Source organism: Tamandua tetradactyla, unplaced genomic scaffold, assembly GCF_023851605.1.
Source record: "Tamandua tetradactyla isolate mTamTet1 unplaced genomic scaffold, mTamTet1.pri scaffold_65a, whole genome shotgun sequence".
In the NCBI taxonomy this organism is placed as follows: Eukaryota; Metazoa; Chordata; class Mammalia; order Pilosa; family Myrmecophagidae; genus Tamandua; species Tamandua tetradactyla.
This window is the reverse complement of record NW_027518402.1, coordinates 224,069-245,005: the sequence shown is the minus strand read 5'-3', so window position 1 is coordinate 245,005 and position 20,937 is coordinate 224,069. Positions and strand designations below refer to the sequence as shown.

Sequence of the window (20,937 nt, the reverse complement as noted above, 5' to 3'; positions counted from 1 at the left end):
AGATGCGTGGATCTTAGTTTCTTCTCCAGGACAGCTACTAGGGGAGTAGAAATGATACAGAACAGCGCCCAAAGCCACAACAGAGATAAAAAAGACAGCGTACCCCATCCTGGAATGGCTGGCTGGCTGAGAGAAGCCGCTCGGGTGAGATCGCCAAGGCACGCGGGCTTCACCGGGTGGGGCGGCAAGCGGCCGGAGTCACTCCCTTCCCCCTTCCCGGGCTGGCTGGGAGAATTGGAGAGGCAGTCCCCTGAAACCGCGGCGGCTGGTGCCCACACCATGCGCAGCCCCCCGGACCAACTGAGAGAATTGGATCGGAAATCCACAGGCTGCGGAGAATGGTGACGGGTGGGGGAGGCCCCTTCCAAACCCATGACTCCCCGGGAATGTGCACTCTCCCGGGCGGGCCGCTGCGGCTGGCGCCCTCCCACCACGCTTGTCGCCCGGGCGACTAGGAAATTCGGACGGGTGCTTTCCCGGGCTGCGGAGGCCAGCAACCCTCCCCACATTCGGACCCCGGGCCGGCTCGAACACTTCCAAGTTGCTTCGGCTAGCAAACCTCCCGGACAGCAAGAGTTTTCCAAAGTTAAAGGTCCCACAGCACCTTTTACTGGTGGGACCCACAGACAAACATGTGCCACGAGCGCCACCTACTGGGCAGGATAAGAAAAACAGAACCCAGAGATTTCACAGAAAAATCTTCCAAGCTTTTGGATCCAATACCCAGGGAAATCTGTCTAAATGCGCAGATGCCAACAGAAGATAACGGATCATGCTCAAATAATTGAAAATATGGCCCAGTCAAAGGAACAAACCAATAGTTCAAATGAGATACAGGAGCTGAGACAACTAATGCTGAATATACAAACAGAAATGGAAAACCTCTTCAAAAACCAAATCGATAAATTGAGGGAGGACATGAAGAAGACATGGGCTGAACATAAAGAAGAAATAGAAAAACTGAAAAAACAAATCACAGAACTTATGGAAGTGAAGGACAAAGTAGAAAAGATAGAAAAAACAATGGATACCTACAATGATAGATTCAAAGAGACAGAAGATAGAATTAGTGATTTGGAGGATGAAACATCTGAATTCCAAAAACAAACAGAAACTATCGGGAAAAGAATGGAAAAATTTGAACAGGGTATCAGGGAACTCAAGGACAATATGAAGTGCACAAATATACGTGTTGTGGGTGTCCCAGAAGGAGAAGAGAAGGGAAAAGGAGGAGAAAAACTAATGGAAGAAATTTTCACTGAAAATTTCCCAACTCTTATGAAAGACCTAAAATTACAGATCCAAGAAGTGCAGCGCACCCCAAAGAGATTAGACCCAAATAGGCGTTCTCCAAGACACTTATTAGTTAGAATGTCAGAGGTCAAAGAGAAAGAGAAGATCTTGAAAGCAGCAAGAGAAAAACAATCCATCACATACAAGGGAAACCCAATAAGACTATGTGTAGATTTCTCAGCAGAAACCATGGAGGCTAGAAGACAGTGGGATGATATATTTAAATTACTAAAAGAGAAAAACTACCAACCAAGACTCCTATATCCAGCAAAATTGTCCTTCAAAAATGAGGGAGAAATTAAAACATTCTCAGACAAAAAGTCACTGAGAGAATTTGTGACCAAGAGACCAGCTCTGCAAGAAATACTAAAGGGAGCACTAGAGTCAGAACCGAAAAGACAGAAGAGAGAGGTATGGAGAAGAGTGTAGAAAGAAGGAAAGTCAGATATGATATATATAATACAAAAGGCAAAATGGTAGAGGAAAATATTATCCAAACAATAATAACACTAAATGTTAATGGACTGAATTCCCCAATCAAAAGACATAGAATGGCAGAATGGATTAAAAAACAGGATCCTTCTATATGCTGTCTACAGGAAACACATCTTAGACCCAAAGATAAACATAGGTTGAAAGTGAAAGGTTGGGAAAAGATATTTCATGCAAATAACAACCAGAAAAGAGCAGGAGTGGCTATACTAATATCCAACAAGTTAGACTTCAAATGTAAAACAGTTGAAAGAGACAAAGAAGGACACTATATACTAATAAAAGGAACAATTAAACAAGAAGACATAACAATCATAAATATTTACGCACCAAACCAGAATGCCCCAAAATACATGAGGAATACACTGCTAACACTGAAAAAGGAAATAGACACAAATACCATAATAGTTGGAGACTTCAATTCCCCACTCTCATCAATGGACAGAACATCTAGACAGAGGATCAATAAAGAAATAGAGAATCTGAATATTACTATAAAGGAGCTAGACTTAACAGACATTTATAGGACATTAAATCCCACATCAGCAGGATACACCTTTTTCTCAAGTGCTCATGGATCATTCTCAAAGATAGACCATATGCTGGGTCACAAAGCAAGTCTTAACAAATTTAAAAAGATTGAAATCATACACAACACTTTCTCGGATCATAAAGGAATGAAGTTGGAAATCAATAATAGGCGGAATGCCAGAAAATTCACAAATATGTGGAGGCTCAACAACACACTCTTAAACAACGAGTGGGTCAAAGAAGAAATTGCAAGAGAAATTAGTAAATACCTCGAGGCAAATGAAAATGAAAACACAACATATCAAAACTGATGGGATGCAGCAAAGGCATTGCTAAGAGGGAAATTTATTGCCCTAGATGCCTATCTCAGAAAAGAAGAAAAGGCAAAAATGCAGGAATTAACTGTTCACTTGGAAGAACTGGAGAAAGAACAGCAAACTAATCCCAAAGCAAGCAAAAGGAAAGAAATAACAAAGATCAGAGCAGAAATAAATGAAATTGAAAACATGAAAACAATAGAGAAAATCAATAAGACCAGAAGTTGGTTCTATGAGAAAATCAATAAGACTGATGGGCCCTTAGCAAGATTGACAAAAAGAAGAAGAGAGAGGATGCAAATAAATAAGATCAGAAATGGAAGAGGAGACATAACTACTGATCACACAGAAATAAAGGAGGTAATAACAGGATACTATGAACAACTTTACACTAATAAATACAACAATTTAGATGAAATGGACGGGTTCCTGGAAAGACATGAACAACCAACTTTGACTCAAGAAGACATAGATGACCTCAACAAACCAATCACAAGTAAAGAAATTGAATTAATCATTCAAAAGCTTCCTAAAAAGAAAAGTCCAGGACCAGACAGCTTCACATGTGAATTCTACCAAACGTTCCAGAAAGAATTAGTACCAATTCTCCTCAAACTCTTCAAAAAAATCGAAGTGGAGGGAAAACTACCTAATTCATTCTATGAAGCCAACATCACCCTCATACCAAAAAACCAGGCAAAGATATTACAAAAAAAGAAAACTACAGGCCAATCTCTCTAATGAATATAGATGCAAAAATCCTCAATAAAATTCTAGCAAATCGTATCCAACAACACATTAAAAGAATTATACATCATGACCAAGTAGGATTCATCCCAGGTATGCAAGGATGGTTCAACATAAGAAAATCAATTAATGTAATACACCATATCAACAAATCAAAGCAGAAAAATCACATGATCATCTCAAATGTTGCAGAGAAGGCATTTGAAAGATTCAACATCCTTTCCTGTTGAAAACACTTCAAAAGATAGGAATACAAGGGAACTTCCTTAAAATGATAGAGGGAATATATGAAAAACCCACAGCTAATATCATCCTCAATGGGGAAAAATTGAAAACTTTCCCCCTAAGAGCAGGAACAAGACAAGGATGTCCACTATCACCACTATTGTTCAACATTGTGTTGGAGGTTCTATCCAGAGCAATTAGACAAGAAAAAGAAATACAAGGCATCAAAATTGGAAAGGAAGAAGTAAAACTATCACTGTTTGCAGACGATATGATACTATACGTCAAAAACCTGGAAAATCCACAACAAAACTACTAGAGCTAATAAATGAGTACAGCAAAGTAGCAGGTTACAAGATCAACATTCAAAAATCTGTAGCATTTCTATACACTAGTAATGAACAAGCTGAGGGGGAAATCAAGACACGAATCCCATTTACAATTGCAACTAAAAGAATAAAATACCTAGGAATAAATTTAACTAAAGAGACAAAAAAACTATATAAAGAAAACTACAAAAAACTGCTAAAAGAAATCACAGAAGACCTAAATAGATGGAAGGGCATACTGTGTTCATGGATTGGAAGACTAAATATAGTTAAGATGTCAATCCTACCTAAATTGATTTACAGATTCAATGCAATACCAATCAAAATCCCTACAACTTATTTTTCAGAAATAGAAAAACCAATAAGCAAATTTATCTGGAAGGGCAGGGTGCCCCGAATTGCTAAAAACATTTTGAGGAAAAAAAACGAAGCTGGAGGTCTAGCGCTGCCTGACTTTAAGGCATATTATGAAGCCACAGTGGTCAAAACAGCATGGTATTGGCATAAAGATAGATATATCGACCAATGGAATTGAACAGAATGTTCAGATATAGACCCTCTCATCTATGGACATTTGATCTTTGATAAGGCAGTCAAGCCAACTCACCTGGGACAGAACAGTCTCTTCAATAAATGGTGCCTAGAGAACTGGATATCCATATGCAAAAGAATGAAAGAAGACCCATCTCTCATGCCCTATACAAAAGTTAACTCAGAATGGATCAAAGATCTAAACATTAGGTCTAAGACCATAAAACAATTAGAGGAAAATGTTGGGAGATATCTTATGGATCTTACAACTGGAGGCGGTTTTATGGACCTTAAACCTAAAGCAAGAGCACTGAAGAAGGAAATAAATAAATGGGAGCTCCTCAAAATTAAACACTTTTGTGCATCAAAGAACTTCATCAAGAAAGTAGAAAGACAGCCTACACAATGGGAGACAATATTTGGAAATGATATATCAGATAAAGGTCTAGTATCCAGAATTTATAAAGAGATTGTTCATCTCAACAACAAAAAGACAGCCAACCCAAATACAAAATGGGAAAAAGACTTGAACAGACACCTATCAGAAGAGGAAATACAAATGGCCAAAAGGCACATGAAGAGATGCTCAATGTCCCTGGCCATTAGAGAAATGCAAATCAAAACCACAATGAGATATCATCTCACACCCACCAGAATGGCCATTATCAACAAAACAGAAAATGACAAGTGCTGGAGAGGATGCGGAGAAAGAGGCACACTTATCCACTGTTGGTGGGAGTGTCAAATGGTGCAACCACTGTGGAAGGCAGTTTGGCGGTTCCTCACAAAGCTGAATATAGAATTGCCATATGACCCAGCAATACCATTGCTGGGAATATACTCAAAGGACTTAAGGGCAAAGACACAAACGGACATTTGCACACCAATGTTTATAGCAGCATTATTTACAATTGCAAAGAGATGGAAACAGCCGAAATCTCCATCAATAGAAGAGTGGCTAAACAAACTGTGGTATATACATACGATGGAATACTATGCAGCTTTAAGACAGGATAAACTTACGAAGCATGTAATAACATGGATGGACCTAGAGAACATTATGCTGAGTGAATCTAGCCAAAAACTAAAGGACAAATACTGTATGGTCCCACTGATGTGAACAGACATTCGAGAATAAATTTGAAATATGTCATTGGTAACAGAGTCCAGCAGGAGGTAGAAACAGGGTAAGATAATGGGCAATTGGAGTTGAAGGGATACATACTGTGCAACAGGACTAGATACAAAAACTCAAAAATGGACAACACAATAATACCTAATTGTAAAGTAATCTTGTTAAAACACTGAATGAAGCTGCATCTGAGGTATAGGTTTTTGTTTTATTTTGTTTTGTTTTGTTTTGTTTTCACTTTACTATTATTACTTTTATTTTTTTCTCTATATTAACATTCTATATCTTTTTCGGTTATGTTGCTAGTTTTTCTAAACCGATGCAAATGTACTAAGAAATGATGATCATGCATCTATGTGATGATGTTAAGAATTACTGATTGCATATGTAGAATGGTATGATTTCTAAATGTTGGGTTAATTTCTTTTTTTCCGTTAATTAAAAAAAAAAGAGAAGGGGTAACTGGAGCTGAAGGGATACAGACTGTACAACGGGACTGGATATAAAAACTGAGAAATGGACAGCACAATACTACCCAATTGTAATGCAATTATGTTAAAACACTGAATGAAGCTGCATGTGAGGTATAGGTTTTTTGTTTTTTTTTTCTTTCTATTAATGTTTTAATTCTTATTCTGTTGTCTTTTTATTTCTTTTTCTAAATCGATGCAAATGTACTAAGAAATGATGAATATGCAACTATGTGATGTTATTAAGAATTACTTATTGTACATGTAGAATGGAATGATTTCTAATTGTTTTGTTAATTCTTTTTCTAATTAATAAAAAAAAGTAAACTAAGTGCAGTCTCAGAGTTTGAATTTTCAACAAGAGAAATTTACTTTCAATGAACACATCTGAATTGCAAAAAAAAATGAGCTTCTGACATGGGTCTTCAATAAACTTATAATTTATAAGTGCCACACAAATTTCATCTTAAATAGTTTAAACAGTATGCAATACTAGCTACTTAAAATCACAATAGTGTCTTAAATATCAAAAACTAGTTTCTGTTCATGCATGAACTTTACTCAATGCAAGCATATCCTCACTTGAAGTTTGAATATTTGTTAAATTCACATAGCAAATAACCAACTTAAAGTGTACAATTAGTTCAAGGGCATTTCAGTCATTCTCATGTCATGCAAGTATCACCTCTATTGATCTATCTATATAAATAGTATAGTATCAGTAACACTAAAACGAAAGTATTTCAGTAAGCTATACTTAAAAGTGACTGAAGATCATGACTTGGTCATGAGAAAATTGTAAAATGTAGCATTTGAAAATAAGAAAAATTTAAAATGTATATTTCAAAAATTTTACTCAGAAGTTTGCTTTCATTAAAGCCATCAATGTAAAATTATTATGAAGAATGGAATTTGGGGTAACTAACATTTAACATTAATATTGGGAGTTGTTTACCTATATTTGCAAAGTCTTCAATATGTTGTTCAATTATGTAATTTTAGCAGGAAAAAATTAAACAAAAAGATAAATAATAGAGGCATATACTTGTGAGCCCCATTTTCTCGGTGAGCACTTTTACCTCGGACTCTGATAAGACTCAGCCAGAGCTGTTCTGTCTCTCTACTGCTCCACTGGAAGGCTGAAATATTTTGCATATCAATTTCAGTATTTTAGAATAATTTTCCCCTGTCTTTGAATCTCTATTAGGATTGTCGCTAGGAAGAGTCCTGACTCCATGAAAAAATCCCAGTTTCTGACCTGGAAAAGCCTCCCAATAAGCAGACACTTTGCTAAGATACCTCTTGCTAAGAAAGTAAAGAATGAACTACATGTAAGGAGTGCATAAAATGGAGGTTCTGTGCTTGCTATTTAGAAATAAATCTCAGAAAACAGCAACCAAGTTCCCTCCTCAATCTAGGAATGAACAGGAAGCTATTTACTCACGTGGAGGTACTCCAAGTACTCCCAGAGCTCCGGGCGCCTCCTCTGTGTCTCCCATGGGAAGAAATTGTTTCTCCTTCCTGTGGTTGTGATGGCGGTGGGGGGGATGAACCAGCAGTTGTTTCCACCGCGGTTTGGCCAGAAAAGGCATTTTCGCGCCCCCTCTGCTGGTCGGCAGTCCACAGTGCAGGAAGCTTTGGGCTCTGCTTCATTGTGAAAATGTGTCTGCTCCCTAGATGGCTGAAAAACTGCATCTGTGTTCAGACGGTTCAATACCCAGAGACTGAGGCTGTGTGAAGTGAACTCCTCAGCACAGTTAATATTGAAAGGACCTGCAGAAGTAATGAGAGTTCTGTAACTCCTTCTCTATGACCTGATTCCTCTGTCCACATCATGCGTTTGTCCCACCCCCCCTGTCTGGACAATTCTAGGATAAAACTCCTGGTGCATCACAAGGGGTATCTGGGACCTCCCATGTGACTCCCTACATTGGCCTCATTTAGCCAGAGTGCTTGCTGCCTCCATGGCACCAACTTTCTGCCTTATCCAGTTTAGAGATACCCACAGCTTTGTTGATGAATTTGTTGGACATCAATGTATGTGATTTGCCCAGGATCTCATTGTCATCTGGAAGCATAGGAGGCCTGATCGTATGTTCCCAGCTTAGGGTACACAGCGTTCCAGGGATCAAAACAGCTTAGGAGGGGCTGTTTAAGTCTTAAGGAGTGGTGATTGAAGTCCATCTCCCACAGCTTTTTCCTTGGAACCTGACCCATGGAATCCCTGCCAGGTGCTTACTAGAATGGGGGTTGGAGGGGTTTCATGATGTAAGTAAAGAACCTCTTCTTTTTTCATTCTTGTGGATTTATTATATATGCTGCTATTATGGTATGTAAATATTATCCCAAAGAAGTGAACTATGAACAATTAGAATTGCAAAGCTTGTTTTATGCTGAGAAAAAAAATGATGCTCCTGAAAGACTTTATATCATAGCATCTGATCCACCTCAAGCTCCTTGTAGTCCTGCAAGGTGTAATCAAGTGCCTGAATATTGGTCTCTATCTGACACTGTGTCTCTACTGTGTCTTCACCTCTCTCTGCATCTCTGCCACCATCCATATATAAAGAGAAGGATAACAGAACCTGACTCAGAGGGCTGCCAGGAGGTTTGTGGGAACCAATTAAAGAGCTGAGAGTAGTACCTGTGCTGTCTTTGAACTCTTTTATGATCTATTCTGAATTTTTAAAACTCTGTGAACAAGTCTCAGGGTAGCAATTTTCCATATAAGTCTCCCCTTGATACATTGTGCTACAGTTCTTGAACCAGACTTATGATGTGCATGGTTCATCCATATTTTTCCATCTACCTCTTTGTAGTATTGACAAGGCAAATGAAATCACTTCTCTATGTATCTGTTGTTGGTGTGTGAAATTAGAATATTTCCAATGGAAAGCACCTGGGATAGTAAGAATGAATTATTTAATCTGAGGATTAATCCTCAAAATCTGTTGGTATAGCAGTGTTGCAGCAGGAGTTTGCTAACTCCATAACACAAGGCTGACATGCAAAATCCATATTCCCCTGTGCTTTTGTACCCATCTCGCCATCCTACCTTTTAACCATGAACTACAGGTTACCAAGATAATGTGATAACATCCCTTTTTCTTGACCACTTCCATGGAAAACACAAGTAAAATGTCTTCCTATGCATAGTGGTTTGGTAGAGATTTAGGGGTAGGAGAAATGAGAGACTGAATTTCCCAACTTCTGAGTGCTTTCATACCCCCTAATGTTGTTAACTCACACATTCTGGAAAAGCTCTCCTATATACTTCTACTTATAAATCTTTACACTCTGAGTTGGAGAAGAGCCCTGGGGATGGTGAAGTGGGAAGTGGGGAGTTGAAGGTGGGGAAAATGTGGAGTCCCCATGATCTGGAACCTGGAAACATGAAAGGCCATAGAAAAAATCCAAAGTGGTTGCCACAAAACTATGTTTTCTCAGATCACTGAATAAGAGATCAGGGAAGATAGGATGCTAGCTATGATTTCACATACACAATGCCATATTTTTAGATCAGAAAATAAAAGAAAGAAAGAAGGGCATATTATTCCAAAGATATTTCCATTTTCCAAAACAGGAGCAACTGCACACACTATAATTCACAGAATGTGTTGAATGTACAATATGAAGGTATTTTCAAGATGTCATTGCTTCTCTCAGAGCTGAGTCTCCTTTGAGTTGGCTATCCTTGAAGTGAGGTATTCACAGTCCAACTCAGAGACCAAGATTGTTCTTGACATTTGAAATTTATAGTTCATTTAACAGAGTACTGTGTAGAGCTGGCACTGAACAATTATGTTGAAAATTGAAAATTTAACATATATATTATATGTATGTATTTGTATATATGTGCATGCATTGCATGTATAAATCAATAAAAAATAAATAAATGTATAAACACGTGAATTTATTTGTATGTGCATAAATAAACATCTGTATATGTATTTTGGAACCAAAGGGTATGAATAATTTGTATAACAGAAGTATTTGCCTCTCTAAGATGAAAAATATATAAAAGATCACTTTTATTGATCTAACAGAGGGATTTGAAATATTTAGCTTCCATGTATAACTGAAGATAGCTGGACCACCCAGATAATGTTTGGAACTTTCTTTCAAGGGCCCTCCTGGGAATAGCTGGGAAGGTTTTTCCTGTCATTATGATTCACAACTCAGTGATATCAGCTGCATTGCCTTGATTTCAGTGCCAGGTCTATCCCTACTTAGATGGTCCATTTGGGCAACTTGCTTATCCTATCGGTCCTTCCATTTACTCTTTAGAAAGTCAATTGATTGTAACAGTGTCCAACTCAGAGGATTAATAAGAAAAGTAATATTGGCAGTGTATGGGTAGTTCAGTGGTAGAATGCTCACTGTAATGTGGGAAACCGAGGTTCAAGTCCTAGCCCATGCACCCCCCAAAAAAGGTAAAAATAAATAAATAAACAAAAAGATGAATATTGTAAGATACTTAGAACAGTTGATGACATATTTCATTTAAATGTTAGCTTGTTACTATGATCATTCTCAAAGCAATCTTGGCAGAAGATCATAGTTTACAACTTCACAAATAAATGAATTAACCATCTCCTGTGAACCCCTCTTCCATTCCCACTGGGAACATTCCATAATGCAAAGTGGTCAGTTATTGCTTTTACCAATGCTGGTCTCACTCACTATTATTTACATTTACATTCTCTTGGCTGCCAGAGTTTTCCATGATTCCATGGTAAAAGGACTGGTCACATCATACTATCCTGTCACAATGGGAGGAGATATATATATATATTTTTTTAACGGGGGCAGGCACTAAGAAATGAGCATGGGTCTCCAGTATAGCAGGTGAGAATTCTGCCACTGAGCCATCATTGCACCACCCTGGGAGGATATTTTTATGAGACTACTTCAGTTAAGTTGTAGCCCACATCCATCATGGGGCTTTGTAGAATCTTGTATGTTGCCCAAGGTACTCTTTAGGATTGACAGCAATGGTTTTACTTGGGGGTTGGAAAGTTATGATAGGTAGCAATGTTTAACTGAAGCTTGCATAAGAGTGACCTCCAGAGTAGTCTCTTGACTTTACTTGAACTGTCTGAGCCATTGATACTTTATTAATTACTCTTCTTTTCCACATTATGGTCAGGATGGTATTGTTGATCCTACAGGACCAAGGCCATACTCATCCCTGAGAGTCAACTCCCATGCTTCCAGGGAGATTTTTACCCTGGATGTCATGTCCCACATAGGTGGGGGGGCAAAGATTTCCCTTACAGAGTTGAGCTTAGAAAGAGTGTGGCCACATATGAACAAAAGAGCTCCTCCAGAAGTGACTCAGGCATGCATATAGGTGGGCTAAGTTTCTCTACTACCTATATAAGATTTGTAAGAATAAGCCTCAAGATCAAAGGCTTGGCCTACTGATTTGGGTGTCCCTAAGGTTTCAGGGGATTCCCTAATGATAAAGTTTAACGGCTCCATATTTTTTTCTCCCATCCCTAAAGGAACTTTGCCATAACTTTTTGATTATCTGCTTAATATATCATAGGATCTATCTAGGCATTACATTAAGCCAATCAGGATTAAAGGCCCTCATTCTCATTCTGGGGTCCCTGTGTTTCAGTTGTTCAAATGAGCTATCCAAATAGATTATTTATTTGATTACATTATTTGCTACAGAAAATTTAGGCTCCAGACAAAAGAAATCTTTCTTCCTTTGGTTGCAAAGAGTAGATGTGGTTATAAATTATAGATAATGTCTTCCTTCACCCTGTGTTCTGAATTACCTTAATCCTGACCAGATCAGCCTCATTATTATCTCTGAATAACAGATTTTAGATATACAAAACATCCTCTCAAAATCCAGAAATAGTAATTACCACTCCAGACCAAATGTGTCTGCTAGAAGAGCTTGCAATCAAGGCCCCCATTTTCCTATAAACATTTTCTAAAGGAAACCACACAATAATTTTTCTTTTATTTCTGGCTTATTTTGTGTCACCAAGTGTATCACAGGTTCATTCATATCATTGCATACCCCACAACTTCATTCCCTTTTGTAGCAGCACAATATTCCATCATATGTATACTCCGTCATTCCCCAACCTACTCTCAATCAGTGTATCCTTCAGACACTTGCATTCATTAGGCATCAAGTATAATGTCCAAAGTTCACAATCCATCAAAACTCTCAATTTTTGACAATTTAATTGTTCTGAAGAGAAAGAAAAGCAATAAACACACCCTTGCCAAATAAGAAACCTAAACTTCTCCTTAACTCTTGTCCCTCCCTCCATTATTTACCCATGTTGTTGCTGTGCTACTGTGCATGTTTTACTTTTAAACATAGCCCATAGCATGTAATAGCAGTTTCCCCCCTGTATCCTGGACTTAAACACTCTTTGTACAGTCATACCTTTGCAGTAGTTCTTGCAAGAACTTATTTGTATTTCTAGAATTAATCGGTGAGACACATTGGTCTAAACAATCATTTTCAATCATGTTCACCTTCTTATAGACCCAGTATAGAACTGCCTTCACTTCCATCTATTCCTTTACATCTGAATTTAACCTCATTAGGTAACCAATCACCCATCTCTAGCTTCTATGTATCTCCAATTACCATACATTCTGTATTATAAGCCTCTGAATTTACCTTTATCATAGTCATAAAAGTGGAGTCATACTGTATCTATATATTTGTGTCTGGCTTTTTTCACACAGTATTTTGTCCTCAATGCTCATCCATCTTGTCATGTGCTTCAGAATGACATTTTGCCTTATTGCTGCATAATATTCCATTGTATGTATATACCATATTTTACTAATCAAGCCATCCGTTGATGACATTTGGATTGTATCTATTTTTTGGTGATCGTGAATAATGCTGCTATGAACATTGGTGTGCAAATGTCTCTTTGTGTCACTGCTTTCAGCTCTTATGGCTATCTACAAAGTAGTGATATTGCTTGGTCATTGTGCAACTTGAGATTTAGTTTCCCAAAGAACTACCAAACTATCTTCCACAGTGACTGTACCATTATACATTCCCACCAGCAGTGCATAGGTGTCCCAATTTCTTCACATTCTCTCAAACATTTGTAGCGTCCTCTTTGTTTAATAGCAGCCATTCTTATAGGTGTGAGATGGTATCTCATTATATTCTTGATCTGCATTTCCCTTATAGCTAATGAAAAGGAACATCTTTTCATGTGCTTTTGAGCCATCTATGTTTGCTCTTCAGAAAAATGCTTATTCATATCTTTAGTCTATTTTGTAGTTGGGTTGTTTGTTCTTTTGTTGTTGAGTTGAATGATTTCTTTAACTATACAGGATACCAAACCTTTGTGCAATGTGTGATATAAAATCTCTCTTTATATAGCTGTGTCATTACATTTTGACAAAGTCTTTTGAGGTGCAGAAGCATTTTTGATTTTGAAGAGTTTCCATATATCTATTTTTAATTTTGTGCTTGTACTTTGGATTTCAAGTTTACCAAGCTACCTACTATTGCTAGGTCTTGAAAATATTTCCCTACATTTTCTTCTAAAAGCTTTGTGGTGCTAGTTCTTATTTTTAAGTATTGGATACACTTTGGGTTAACTTTTGTGTAGAGTATAAGGTAAGAGTAGTCTTCCATTCTTTTGGTTATTTATATCCAATTCTCCCATACTCATTTATTGTAAATACTATTTTTTCCTAGTTCAGTAGCTTTTGGGACCTTGTCAAAAATCAGTTGACCATAAACTTGATGGTCTATTTCTGCACTTTCAATTCAATTCCATTGGTCAATACTTCTATCTTTGTGCCAGTACCATGCTGATGTGACCACTGTGGCTTTATAATAAGTCTTCAAGTCAGGAAGTGTTCATCCTCTACTTTCTTTTTCATTTTTAGGATGCCTTCAGCTCTTTGGGGTCTATTTCCCTTCCAGATGAATTTGGTAACTAGCTTTTCCAAGTCTTCAAAGTAGGTTGTTGCAATTTTGATTGGTACTTCATTGAATCTGCAAATCAATTTGAGCAGAATTGACATCTTAATTATATTCAACCTTCCTATCCATGAGAAGGGAAGATCTTTTCCCCTTCTTAGATATTCTTTGATTTCTTTTACCAATGTAATGTAGTTTTCTATGTACAAGTCTGTCACATCCCTAGTTAATATCATTCCTAGGTACTTGATTTTTTAGTTGCTATTTTGAATGGAACTTTTCCTTAACTGACTCTTCAGTTAGGTCATGCTTATGGATTGAAATGTTACTGAATTTTGCTCATTAATTTTATATCCCATCATTTTGCTGAATTTGCTTTATTAGTTCACATAACTTTGTTACAATTTTCTCAGGCTTTTCCAAGTGTAGTATCATGTCACTTGCAAATAATGAAAGTTTTAATTCTTCCTTTTCAATTTGGAAGTCATATTTTTTTTGTCCTGCCTGATTGCTATAGTACAATGTTGAATAATAGTGATGACAGAGGGCATCCTTGTCTTGTTCCTGATCTTAGGGGGACTGCTTTCCGTCTTTCTCTATTGAGTATGATGCAGGCTAAGAGTTTTTCATATTTGCCCTTCATCATATTGAGGAAGTTACATTTGATTCTGCTCCTTTGAAGTGTTTTTATCAGAAAAGGATGTTGAAAAAAATACTTTTCAGCATTGAATTAGCTAGGATTCTCTAGAAAAACAGAATTAGAAGGAAATAGCTACAGATATAAAATTTATAAAATTGTCTCATGTAACCAGGAGAATGTAGAATCCAAAATCTGTAGGGCAGGCTGTGAAGCTGAAGACTCCAATGAAGGATCTGGGTGAACTTCACAGGAGAGGCTCATCAGCCAATGCAGGAAGAGACACTGTCTCTTCTGAATCCTCCTTAAAAGCCTGCCAGTAATTAGAATAAGCATCACTCATTGCAGAAGGCACTCCCATTGGCTGATTCCAAGTGCAATCAGCTGTGGATGCAGCCACAATGATCATGATTTAGTTCTATGAGATGTCCTTATAGCAACAGACAGGCCAAATCTTGCCCAATTAAGACAAACAGGCACCATCATCTGGTCAAGCTGACACATGAACCTGATCATGACAAGCAGCAATCAAGTTGATCATGTAATTTGTTTTTCAATTTCTTAACGTGGTGTTTTAAATTAATTGATTTTCTTTTCTTGAGCCATTCTGGCATTCCTGATATAAACACCATTCAGTCATGGTGTATAATTCTTTTAATGTGTTACTGGATTCACTGCTAATATTCTGTTGAGAATTTTTTCCTCTATGTTCATTAGTGAGATTGGCCTGTAGTTTTCCTTTCTTACAGCATCAAAATGACATTCTGGTTTGCTAGCTGCCAGATGCAATATACCAGAAATAAAGCAGCTTTTAAAGGGGGTGATTTTTTAAGTTGCAAGTTTACAGTTATATTCTGTGAAAATGTCCCAATTAAAGCAATATCTACAAAAATATCCAATATAAGGAATCAGGGAATGGTACCTTGGTTCAAGAATGCTGGTGAAGATAAGGGCTCCTCTCTCAACTGGAAAGGTACATGGTGAACATGGTGATGGCCAGTAGCTTTATCTCCAGGCCTCTTGATTCATGAAGCTATCCTGGGAGAATATTCCTTCCTCATTCTTCAAAGGTTCGTGGTTGCATAGGCTCTTGTGCTCATCATTCTCTCATCATTCTGAAACTTTCTCCAAAATGCTTCCTCTTTTAAAAGATTCTAGTAAATTAGTCAAGACCCACATGAAATGGGTGTAGTCACATCTCCCTCTATTCCAAGGTAAATACCCACAATTGTGTGTGTTACATCTTCCTGGAGATAATCTAATCAAGTTTTCACCCAGCAATGATGAAAAGGACATGGCTTTTCTGGGGTCCACCACAGATTGAAACCTGAACAAATGACACTAGTTTCATAAAATTAGTTAGGTACAGATGTGAAAATAAATTGGGTAGATGGAAATACTTGTAGTCAATGACAGGGAGGAGTAAACAGGTGAAGTATGTATGAGTTTATTTTTCTTTCTTCTTTTATTTCTTTCTATGAGGTGATGCAAATGAGTGAGAAATGATCATGGTGATGAATACACAACTATGTGATGATATTATGAGCCATTGATTGCATACCAAGTATGGAATGTTCATATGTTGAGAATGATCATATTGTATGTTGAATTGATTTTATTAATATCAATTTTTTAAAAAATAGGTAGTGTTCCACTTCCCTCAATTTTGGGGGAAAGCTTGAACAGGATTGGTGTTAGTTCTTTTGGGAAGGTTTAACAAAATTCCCCTTTGGAGTCAACTAGCCTTGGGTTTTGCTTTGTAGTAAGATTTTTGATGACTGATTGAATCTCTTTACTTGTGATTGGTTTGTTGAGATCTTCTATTTCTTCCTGAGTCAGTGTAGCTTGTTTGTATGCTTCCAGGAATTTGGCCATTCCATCTAAGCTGTCTAGTTTGTTGACATATAGTTGTTCATAGTTTCCTCGTGATTTCTTTCATTTCTTCAGGGTCTGTCATAACACACCCCTTCTCATTTCTGGTTTTGTTTATTTGTATCCTGTAGGAGCCAGGGTTAATGGAAAACCTGCAGAATTTATTGGGAGCAACTGGCTTCAGAGTGGCATCAGCAGTAAACGGTGGAGACTGTTATCGCTTAATTGAAGGACAGTCTGAGGAGAGAATGTTTTTTCTTAAACCCCAAGGTCTTGTTAGCTATCTCTTGTATGTAGGGAGTAATATACTGAAAAGTAGGCACTCTGTCTTATTATGAAATGTATGCATGCTTTTAGTCATGTAAACCCTGCAGTATATAAGCAGGAACTCGTTAAGAATAAAGTTGTCTGTTGCATTTATTGCTAAGCTTCAGACCCCCTGATCCTGTCTTTCTTGCTTGCTTCCTTCCTTCCTTCCTTCCTTTCTTTCTCTTTCTTTCTTTCTTTCTTTCTTTCTCTCTCTCTTTCTTTCTTTCTCTCTCTCTTTCTTTCTTTCTTTCCCTTCTCCTCTCCTTCTCTTCTTCTCTTTCCTTCCTTCCTTCCTTCCTTCCTTCCTTCCTTCTTCCTTTCTTTCTTTCTTTTCTTCCTTCCTTCCTTCCTTCCTTCCTTCCTTCCTTCCTTCCTTCCTTCCTTCCTTCCTTCCTTCCTTCCTTCCTTTCTTTCTTTCTTTCTTTCTTTCTTTCTTTCTTTCTTTCTTTCTTTCTTTCTTTCTTTCTTTCTTTCTTTCTTTCTTTCTTTCTTTCATCATTCCTTAATATCGTTCAAGCTCCATTTCATAGGAAGCAGCATTCTCTCTCTTGTTCTTTGTCAGTCTTGCTAGTGGCCCATACATTTTATTAATTTTCTCAAAGAAATAACTTTTAATTGTGTTGATTCTTTCTATGTTTTTATTGTTCCCCAGTTTGTTTATTTCTGTTTTAATCTTTATTATTTCTCCTCTTTTATTTGCATTGGGGTTAGTTTGCTGTTCTCTCTCTAAATTCTCCAGGTGACCAGTTAAATCCTCAAGTTCTGTTCTTTTTTATTTTTTGATCTAGACATTAAGGCAATAAATTTTCATCTCAGCACTGTCATTCCCTCATCCTATGAGTTTTAATATGTTGTATTTTTATCATTTGTTTCCAAATATTTACTGATTTCTCTACCAATTTCTTCCTTGATGCACTGATTATTTAAGAATGTGTTGTTTAATCTCCATATAATTGTGAAAGCTCTGGTTCTTTGGTACTATTTATTTCTAACTTTATTCCGTTGTGATCAGAGAATTTTCTTTGGATAATTTCAATCTTATTAAATTTATAGAGACTCAGTTTGTGTCCCAGCGTATGATCTATCCTTTAGAATGTCCTTAGAGAAGAATGTGTATCCTGGTGTTTTGGAATATTATTATCTACATATGTCTATTAGATCTAATTCATTTATCTTATTGTTTAAATTCACTGTTTCCTTGTTGATCCTCTGTGTTGTTCTTTCTATAGTGGACAGTGGTGTATTGAAGTCTCCCACTATAACTGTTGATATGTCTATAGCTCCCTTCAGTTTTTCCAATATGTGCTTCACGTACTTTGGAACTCCTTGATTGGGAGGATACACATTTATGTTTGTCATTTCTTCTTAGTGAATTGTCCCTTTTGTTAATATGTAGTGTCCTTGTTTGTCTCTTATGATGTTTTTACATTTAAAGTCTATTTTGTCTGATATTAGTATAGCTACTCTTTCTTTCGGTTGCAGCTAACATAGAAGATCTGTTTCCATCCTTTCACTTTCAATCTAATTGTGTCCTTGAGTCTAAGATGTGTTTCTTGAAAACAGCATATAGATGGATTATGTTTTTTGAAACATTTTGTCAGTCTGTATCTTTTAATTGGTGAGTTTAGTATATTAACATTCAAAGTAATTACTGTAAAAGCAGTTCTTGATTCTACCATCTTGTCCTTTACTTTTCATTCATCAGCTCTATATATTATTTTCCCTCTCTCTCTCTTTTCCTTTAAATTACCTTTACTCAAATTCTTCAATTCTGTGCCCTGCTCCAGACATCCCTCTCCTGTCTTTGTTTATTACCTGGCAGGACTCCCTTTTGTATTTCTTGTAGGGCTTGTTTCTTGTTCACTAGTTCTCTCAATCTTTCTTCATCTTTGAAGATTTTAATCTCTCCCTCAATTGTCAGGGATAACTTGGCTGGATGAAGAATTCTTAGTTGAAAGCCTTTCTCATTCAGGATCTTAAAAATATCATACCACTGCCTTCTTGCTTCCATGAGGCCTGTTGGGTAGTCTGCATGTGTTTTCCCTTGTATGTAATAGATTGCTCTTCTTATGCTGCTTTCAGAACTTTCTGTTTGTCTTCAACACCTGACAGTCTGATTAGCATGTGCCTTAGAGGGGGCTTGTTCAAATTGGTTCTATTTGGAGTTCACTGTGCCTCTTTGATGTGCATATTCATGTGTTTTATAAGGTTTGGGAAGTTTTCTCCAGTTATATCTTCAACTAACTTTCATTTTTGTGCCTCTTGTTGTCCATCATTCCCTATGAACTTGCTGCATATTTTCCATCTTCCTGGCCATTTGTTTTTTGTGTGCTCTAATTCTATTGTTCTAACTTCTAACTCACTTATTCTTCCTCCTGTTTCTTCGAATCTGCTATCATATGTTTCCAATATGTATTTTTATTTGGTCTACTGTATCTTTCATTTCCATGAGATCTGCTATTTTTCTATTTGTTCTCCCAAATTCTTCTTTATGCTCTTCTAGTGTCTTCCTGATATCCTTTATTTCCTTATAAATACCCTTGAATATTTTTCCATATTCTCTGTCCCCTATGGAATTTTGATTTGGTCATTTGGTTGGGCCATTTCTGCTTAGATCTTCATGTTTTTTGTGATTTTCTGCTGCGTTCAGGGCATTTGATTATCTTGATGTGGTTGTAATGGAAGTTGGTTTCCTTCACTCTTCTAAAGTTTTGTACTTACTTAGTTTTTGCTAAATGACTCCTTTTGCATTTTATGAGTTACTCTCTGCCAAATCAAGGTCCAAATCTCATGCAGAGGATACAGTTCAACTTAAGGTAGGCTGGAGTGCACAGGTACTGCAGTGGCAGAATACCTGCCCACCACACAGGAGACCCAAGCTGAACTCTTAGCCTATGCACACGCACTCAAAAGATCAAGAAAAGAAAAAAAAGAGATAATAATAATAAGGCAAAATAATAATATAATAAAAATATGAAACACAGAAAGAAGGACCACAGCAAAATACACCTTATCAATAGTAGGCACCAGAATCAAAAGGATACACCCAGAACATACTGGGAGTGAAGCCAGGCTCATGTCCACCAGAGGGAGAGAAAATTTAAGAGATTGGTTATAACAGTAATAATAAAAATGAATGAAATGTAATAGTAAAGATAATGTGTGGAGTAAAAAATAGAAAATAGGTAAAAATGCAATATAAAATATCTATTAAAATTTTTAAAAATAATGAAGAATTATATTACTAATAAAATGTATAGAAAGAATATGTTTTAAAAGGGAGAGACAAGAAAGAATATTAAGAAAAAATAAAATAAATAAATAAAAATAAAAATAAAGGTCTAGGAAGATAGTATTTAGCTTGCTTGCATTTACCTCTTCTTCTCATCAGGTGGTGACCATGAGGCTCTTCCTCCTTCAAGCTCTTCCTTACCTATCTGGTGCAGCCAACTTGCACTTACTGCATTTGGCCAGCAGATAACATGGCTGAGTCTTCTCCTCCCTCAGCCCCACTCAGAAGGGGAGCTGCTTCAACAGGGGGGCTGCTCCACTAGGGACAGCTGTCAGTGGCTCTCTTCCAGGTGATTTTGGGAGCCAACCAGTATGTGGCAGATCAGCTGATCAGCTGATCAATAGCATTGATGGGCCTCCCAGACACCACAACTGTGGGTGGCATTTACTGCCCCCCACTGGGTGATCACCCCCCCCGACCAAGGCCTGCCCTGTGGTGGATCTCTACCTCACTTTTGAAGAACAGTTTGCCTGGGTACAGAATTCTTGGCTGGAAGTCTTTCTCTTTCAGGACCTTAAATATATTGTACCCCTACCTTCTTGCCTCTATAGTACCAATTGAGTATTCTGAACTCAGTCTTATGTGGTCACCCTTGTATGTAATAGATTGTTTTTCTCTTGCCACTTTCAGGATTTTCTGCTTCTCTTCAACATTTGACAGATTGATTAGCATGTGTCTTGGGGAGGGCCTATTTGGAGTTATTCTGTTTGGAGTTTGTTGAGCTTCTTTGACTTTCATATTTATGTCCTTTTTAATGGTTTGGGAGTCCCTCCCCCCATTATATCCTCATTTGATCTTCCTAACCCTTTACTCTTCTCTTTTTCTGG

The 20,937-nt window shown here is 37.2% G+C and overlaps 1 pseudogene; it reads right to left on the bottom strand.

Annotated features, from left to right (window-relative positions):
* Positions 1-7,499: 7,499 nt before the first annotated feature.
* The window catches only part of LOC143673255 (diphosphoinositol polyphosphate phosphohydrolase 2 pseudogene), a 32,267-nt pseudogene continuing 18,829 nt past the window's right edge, over positions 7,500-20,937 (bottom strand).